Raw genomic sequence first — 7,152 nt, 5'->3', positions numbered from 1 at the left:
GTTCCCAAAGGAGAGGCAGTCTTGTTGAGTGCTTAGAGCCACAGCTGGGCAATAGGAAACCTGTGTCCTAATCCCGACCCTGCCACGGACGCACGGTGGCGCTAGGTCCCACCTCTGGGCCTCGGTTTCCCCATTTGGAAAAGGAAGACGATGACGCAGCCCCACCTTCCCGACGTGCTTTGAGAGCGAGGGGTCTCAGTGTGATGAACCTGTGACCGATTGCTGCCCTCTGGGTTCCCATATGTTACACAGAAGGCTGAGAGCCCCCGGGCAATAGTGAGGCAAAAGTCCACTAAAGTAAAATCTCCCACAGCCGGTGTAGCTTCCCCAGGGGTAGCAATGGCGGGGGGAATGAGCGTAGACAGGGCACAAGCATTCTCACCAGTGTGTGCTCTCGCCCTGCTCAGAGCAGCCTGCCAGTAAGATTGTGTCTGTTTAACTCTTACGTCTTAAAAAATGCTAAGAAATCTGTAGGCACCTAGGATGTCACGGCTCTCCCTGTGCTTCTGACCAGGGCCACCTGGAGCCACCCAGCAGCAGCTGGGATGTAACCCACACCCTTCTAGGCCCAGGGCCTAGCACTTGAGCCAAAGGAGAATCTCTGTTAGCAGGGAGGTGTCTATGACACACAGGAGAACAGTTCAGATTCCATCCACTAGTGGGCAATATCGCACACAGCAACACTAGCTAACTCCTTGCAGCATTTCTCGTTGAGAGAGAGCCCTTCTGGCCACAAGGATAGGATACCTGGTGCTTACAAGCTTTCTGCCTTCATGAACCCGAGTATTTATCAGTCAGGAAAAACAAACCAACCCTTGCCTTCTTTTAGTCCTATTGGACCCAGAGCCTTAGGGGTGATTTCCTTGGAACCTATTGAGGACTGGCTCCTTCCTCTCCATTTTATTTGGTAATCATTCAGTGCATGGTGCAGTTACCTCCGAGTACGCGCTGCCCTTTCATTGTACTCACATCACCTTATACAACACACAGGGCTCACCCTACGACACCCCTCAGCCCCAGCCCAGTGTGAAGACATGCTCCCTCAGCCCACCCCAAGCTACACAACTCACAAACCACGCAGGCATGCACCCACACAACCCAACCTGCAAACATGCATCCACTCCAAGCTACACAACTCACAAACTATGTATGCATGCACCCACACAAGCCCTGTACAACCCAACCAGCAAACGCACCCACTCTGAGCTACACAACTCACAAACCATGTACATCGTGCAGTGCATGCAATCACCCAAACCCTGCACAACCCAGCGCCCCCACTCCTTCCCCGGGCGTCCGCCCACTCATCTCGCACAACCCAATCCGCCTGCTGCCACACAACAGAAACCTTCCACGACTGCACACCTCTCAGGCACTGGCCAACCCACAGGTCAGCCTTGACACACTCCACTGTACATGACTCTCAGGCCCCAGGGCAATCCATACGGCAACACACACCGAACCCTGCACAACCCACAGTGCATGCGTGACCTCAACCCAGCCCCATAGCAAACACGCCCGGCTTGGCACATGCCCCTACCAGCACAGCGCCCTTTATCTCCAGAGGCCCAGGGGTGCTGCAGTAGTGGGGACATATTTACACTTCATTATGCATTCCGTTGGCCTTCCCTGTCATAACACCGAGCCTGGGGAAGGCCTTTGGGAAGGGGCTGAATGAGATTCAGGCCATAAATCCAGAGGAATTCCAGGAGAATTTTCACTGTCTTTTAATAAGCAGAGCTCCCCCGCCCCTGGCCCACCAATCATCTCCTCCTCTGCCTTTCCCAGCCGTGCCAGGCAGCGTGTGTGACCTGCATGAGAACACGGGGCCTTTTCAATAGGCACGTACTTGGCGAACATCTCGGGAAGGAGTTCGCTGGAGCGAGGCTGGAGCCTTGTCCCTTTCAGCGAACAACTACTCAAGAAAAAGCAACACGCCCAACCTTGTTCACAGGCCGGGCCTGAGGGGGGACCGAAAGGGTTGATACCTTGGCATTTTGATACCTTTAACAAACGTGAACTTAGCAGCCCCACTGCGAGGGAGCTAAAGCAGGATTTAGCTAATCTAACCCCCCATTTCAGTGAGGTCCTGCCCCAAAGAGCTCAAGGCGACAAACAGACAAAGGCGGGAGGGGAAACTGAGGCACAGAGCGGGGAAATGATTTGTCCAAGGTCACGCGCAGAGCCAGGCCTGGAACTTGAGTCTCCTGGTTGCCAGTGCGCAGAGCCAGGCCTGGAACCAGTCTCCTGGTTGCCTTAGCCACTGGACAGCCCTGCTGCCCGCGTGATGGACAACCTAGTGACTATGCAGCTCTGGAGGAGAAATGGGAGGGATAATCTTGTGCAGGTGACCCCCTGATGGCAACTTACATTTCTGGTGCATCATCCCACGCTCGCCTGTGCCTATAGACAGTCATCATTTCAGCCATGGCTGCAGTGCAGCCGCCTCTGGGGTGAAACCCTGCAGCTGCTTAACAGCGCATGGTGCCGCTACATGGCTGTTTAAGCCAGGAAGGGAATACCTTCTCCTGCTGCGACTGCCAGGCAACAGGGGATCTTTAGGACACAGAAGCTAATCCCGCTGCTCTTGAGAGAGATGTGTTAGGGGATCACTTTTGTAGCCCAGCTGAACGATGACAGCCTCAGCCCTACACAGGGGTTAGCACTCAGAGGGGAGCACGGAGCCCCTACTTCGCCCGCGCACCTCTCCGCGGCACTTTGTGGGCTCCCCTCCCGCGGGGCAAGACCAGGCCAGATGCTACTTATCTCAGGAGGCAATCTAAGAGGATTCCCAGCCTGAGGCAGCCGGAGTGTGGCTGTGGCATGATAATACTGAGCTAATAAATGGCTAATCAAATTAAAATAGCCCAGGCATTAGCCAGCCAGATGGCTGTGGCACTGGGTCCTTCAGCTGGAGAACAGGGCAGGAGGCTAGGGTCCCCCGTTCTGTCTGGCTCACATCATTCTCTGGGCACCTGCTGAGTCTGCTCTCACCCCTCTGTCCTTTGTGGTACAAGCCACTAATTCTCGCTGCAAGCCAGGGCCTCCCTGTTATTCACCTTAAAGCACCAAGGACAAGCGTGCTGGCCGCTCAGCATTCCTTCACTGGGATCTGCCCTTCTGCTAGATCCCTGGCTCCTTCTTACCAAGGCCAGAAGGCTGCTCACGCTGCCTTTAGCAGGCCACTCTTAAGAGCTAGCACCATATCCTGAGAGGATGGACAGGAGACAATGGCATCAGCTGATCGCCTACCCAGCTGTGGTCACAGGGAGAGGCCAGGCAGTGGCCATGTGTGTCCTAGGGAGATGAGCGACATGTGGCCAAGGGGGGATGGATTTCGTGGTTCACCGATCTGCATTTCTGATGAGGTCCCTCTCACCCCCGAAGACAAACACCAGCTGCCAGCAGAAAAGGAAGAAAATCTATTAAATTAATAACCAAAAAAACCCCACCCCAGCCAAGTACCAGCTGGCGAAATATATTGATCTTCAGACAAATGTAATGAGTGAACGCTAATGAATTCTTCCCGGGCATGATAGTGGGGGAGATCTGTCTCGCTTCAAAGGGGAGGGCAGGAGAAGGAAACCTTTTGAAGGCCTAACGAGAACAGCCCATGCAGTGTCACACTGGACCAGTCAACCAGATGGGAGATGGTCCCTCCCCCACCATCTCCCATCTTAAATAGATATAAAGCAACTGATAACGAGATTAACAATCCAAGGGGCAACGTGGCCAATTCTCCCTTCTTGGCGCATGTTTTTTTGAGTGAAGGATGGAGCGGATTGGCCGGGGAGCTGGCAGGAGCGTGGGGGCTGAATTTAAGGTGCGGGCAGCCCCTCAGAATGCAGCTCTGGCTCCTCGGTACCTGCTGCTCAAGGATACGAGGGGATGGCTGGGCAGGCTAAGCTAAGCCTGCAATGGCTACACTCCCAGAGGTCCAGCTCCCAGCCATGGCTAACACAGCCATCGATTGGTACATGAGGCCATCACTTCCACTCACACGAGACCTTTAATAGCTATCAGCTGGCTCCAGGGCCCCATGGCTCCTCTGGACTGTAGAGGGAGCTGGGAGGGCTCAAATCCTTGGACAAATCAAGCCCATGGCTGCCGCCTCTTCTGCAGAGGCTCAGGGGCAAAGCAAAGCTCAATGCCAGAGCTTTCTTGCACCAAAAGCACAGGCCCCTCTCACTTTACCTAAATGAGACTCCCCATTTGTTGTTAGCAGTATTGGGCTTATGACACACAGCTGAGCCATTCTGATTCCATCTAGCAGGGGGTAGCTGTGTACATGCTTTTGTGTGTGCATGCACCCCACCACACACACACACACACTCTCTCTCTCTCCATGTCTTCCAGGCTAGACTCTACATTTTTGATCTTTACTCAGTCCAAGGAGGGGGCCTAACACAAAACAGTCCATCCCTTTTAATTTTATTTATTTATTTATTTTTGGTTACAAATATTTCCCTGATTTCCCCTCCCACGTTATTAAAAACAATTGACTTATCTGTAAGCCCCTGGGATGGATTGTTTGGTTTTTGGAAAAGACAGGCAGCTGGAAATAGCCCTTGCGCTGACCTTGTCCATTTCACCTTCCAGAGCATCTTTCCCTGTCATGTCATTTCATGCTATTCCGCTGTAATTCTTGGAGACAGATGTGTGGGGGGGGCGGAGTGGGGGAAGAAGGAGGGGAGTGACCACAGAGCCGGAGCGGTACCAATGTCAATGGATTGCCACCGGGAAGCCCTGCTCTGCTTTTGGCTTCAGCTGACCGGGAGCGTCAGCCCCCGCCGGGCCCTTTAAATCATCCAGCTCCAGCGATGTTCCGACACAGGCCTGCTTGTGCAAGGGAGAGGGCCAAGGCCTGCTCTACGCCATCCTTTTTTTGGCGGGTGGGGAGGGAGGTTGAATAGAGCTAGTTATTGGGCAGCAATGGGACAGGCCGGAGAGCAATTACCTAGCACCAGCAACGGCTGTGTCTGCGTTTCTGTATCACTTTGCTGTTAATTAACCAGTGGGCGTTAATTTTCCTCTCCCTGCGCCATCCCCAAAGTGGGGCCCTTACAGCCCTGTTAACGGACTGACTCTCTCTCTACCCAGCTGGCGTGCAGCTCCCTGGCCCTTATGTACCCACCCCAGCCCAAGCGAGCAGAATGCCGTGCTCGTCTTTAGGGCCTTCCAGCTGAAGGGCTTGTTTTTACCAGCATTAGTCAGTCATAAAACACCAACTCACCCTGGTAGGTAGGACTTAGCCCTGCTTCCTCAATGGGGGAAACTGAGGCTCAGAGAAAGGAAGTTGCTTGTCCGAGGTCACTCAATGAGTCAGCAGCAGAGCCAGGAATTCTGACTTCCACTCCAGCCACTGTGCCACACGCCCCTCCCAGATCTGGGAATGGAACCCAGGCGTCCTGGTGCACCATCCCCTTCTCTAACCCCCTTCTCCCTCCCCTATGGAGTCTTTCTGGCCTGGCTGTGCACAGACACTGCACGCATTAGATTAAGGCAGGCGGTGAGTGTAAGTCAGATGGGGATGGGGATGGGGGGAGGTCATAGAAGGGGCCTGCTTCTTTACACTGGTAATGGTAGCCCCTGAGCAGAGATTGGGAACTTACCCTTAAAAACCAGGCTCCTTATCAGAGCGGGTCTCGCTCAGGCGCCGCCGAGATCCTGACCGTTTCTTCCAGCTCTGGGGCAGATGCCGACCGTGAAAGGTTTCAAGTCACTGGGATTAGGAGCAACCCCACGTGGTCTCCACCCCAGCCGCATCCCGGAAGGCACAGCCCAGGACACCACCGCCCAGGTCATTGGAAACAGGGTTGAACCAGTTCTCTGGCCTGTGTTATGCAGGAGCTCAGACTGGATGATCACAGGGGTCCCTTCTGGCCTTAGAGTCTATGAATTCAGCCCCTGAGGAGCAGGGACGAACAGGCCGTGCTGGGTGACAGAGGCTATGGAGAACAGCAGCTATGCCCTGCGCAGGGTGCAGGTGAGAAGGAAGAGAAGGGAGATCCCTCCAGGAACACAGAGAGGACCTGCAGGAGAAGGCAGCTCCGTGGCTCTCTGCTGCCTCAGCAAAGCTGCTGGCATATCTGGGACAGTCTTTCCAGGCCCGTGCTTGGCCTTCTGAGCTGAAGGTGCAGTGCGGTGGGACAACTGGAGCCCGGCCAGAAGCAGGTGCTGCTCAAGAAGCAACGGGCCCCGTGGACTGGGACTCAGGAGACCTGGGCTCTGCTACTGAAATGCTAGGTGACCTTGGGCAAGTCCCTTTCCCTTCCCACCCTTTGTCTGATCTATTTAAATGGCAAACCCTTAGGACCAGGGGCTCTCTCTTACTGTGTATGTGCAGACCTAACACAACGGGGCCCGATCTTAGCAAATGAAGCTCTACTACAAATAACTCTGCTATCTTCAGGCATTGCACTGGTATGCCAGGCTGCATTAAGCCCCTTGTCTTAGAGCCTTCGAGCAAGACAACACCCTCACCTAACTGATTGCTTTCCCATGGCCACAAAATTGATCCAGAGAGAAATGGATTTCCCCATCATCCCCCCCCATGGCTGAATAGTGCTGCTCTGAGAGACATAAAATGTAACTTCCTCTTGGGTCAGCGGCTGATTGACGAGCTGAATTATACCGGACCGGACAGAATAATGCGGCTGGGTTTCCTCCTCATCGGCTCTGACCCAGCAACGGGAGGCATTAGTGTCAGTTGCTGTCTGTCAGTCGAAGTCTCTGATACATACATCCAAGATCTTCCCTGGTCACTGGAACCCTGCCTGCCCCCTTCCCCACTGGAACCCTCCTTCCCCCCTCCTCCAGCCCAACCTCCCCCCTGCACGGGGCTGGCATCTCCTCTCCCCGCCCCGCCATGTTCCTCCGCACCGCACCCCACTTCTTCGCAAGAGCAAATGGGACAAATGTCCACTTTTATCCAAAAAATCAGGGCAGCTGGGACAGGGCTTAAATGTATGGCCACCCTAGCCACCTGGGCAGGTAGCCAGGTGGGAACCTGTGACAAACAGCTGCTGCCTCTGTTCTCTTCTCAAACTGCACCACTGTGTGAAGAGAGATCCCGGGGGGCACTATCCGTTCAGCCCCCTGAAATCAGAGGAGGTGGCTACAGGGAGGGAAGTTTTCCCATTGCACGGAGAG

This window comes from Caretta caretta, chromosome 25 (assembly GCF_965140235.1).
Source record: "Caretta caretta isolate rCarCar2 chromosome 25, rCarCar1.hap1, whole genome shotgun sequence".
In the NCBI taxonomy this organism is placed as follows: Eukaryota; Metazoa; Chordata; order Testudines; family Cheloniidae; genus Caretta; species Caretta caretta.
Note: the sequence above shows the minus strand (reverse complement) of the source record.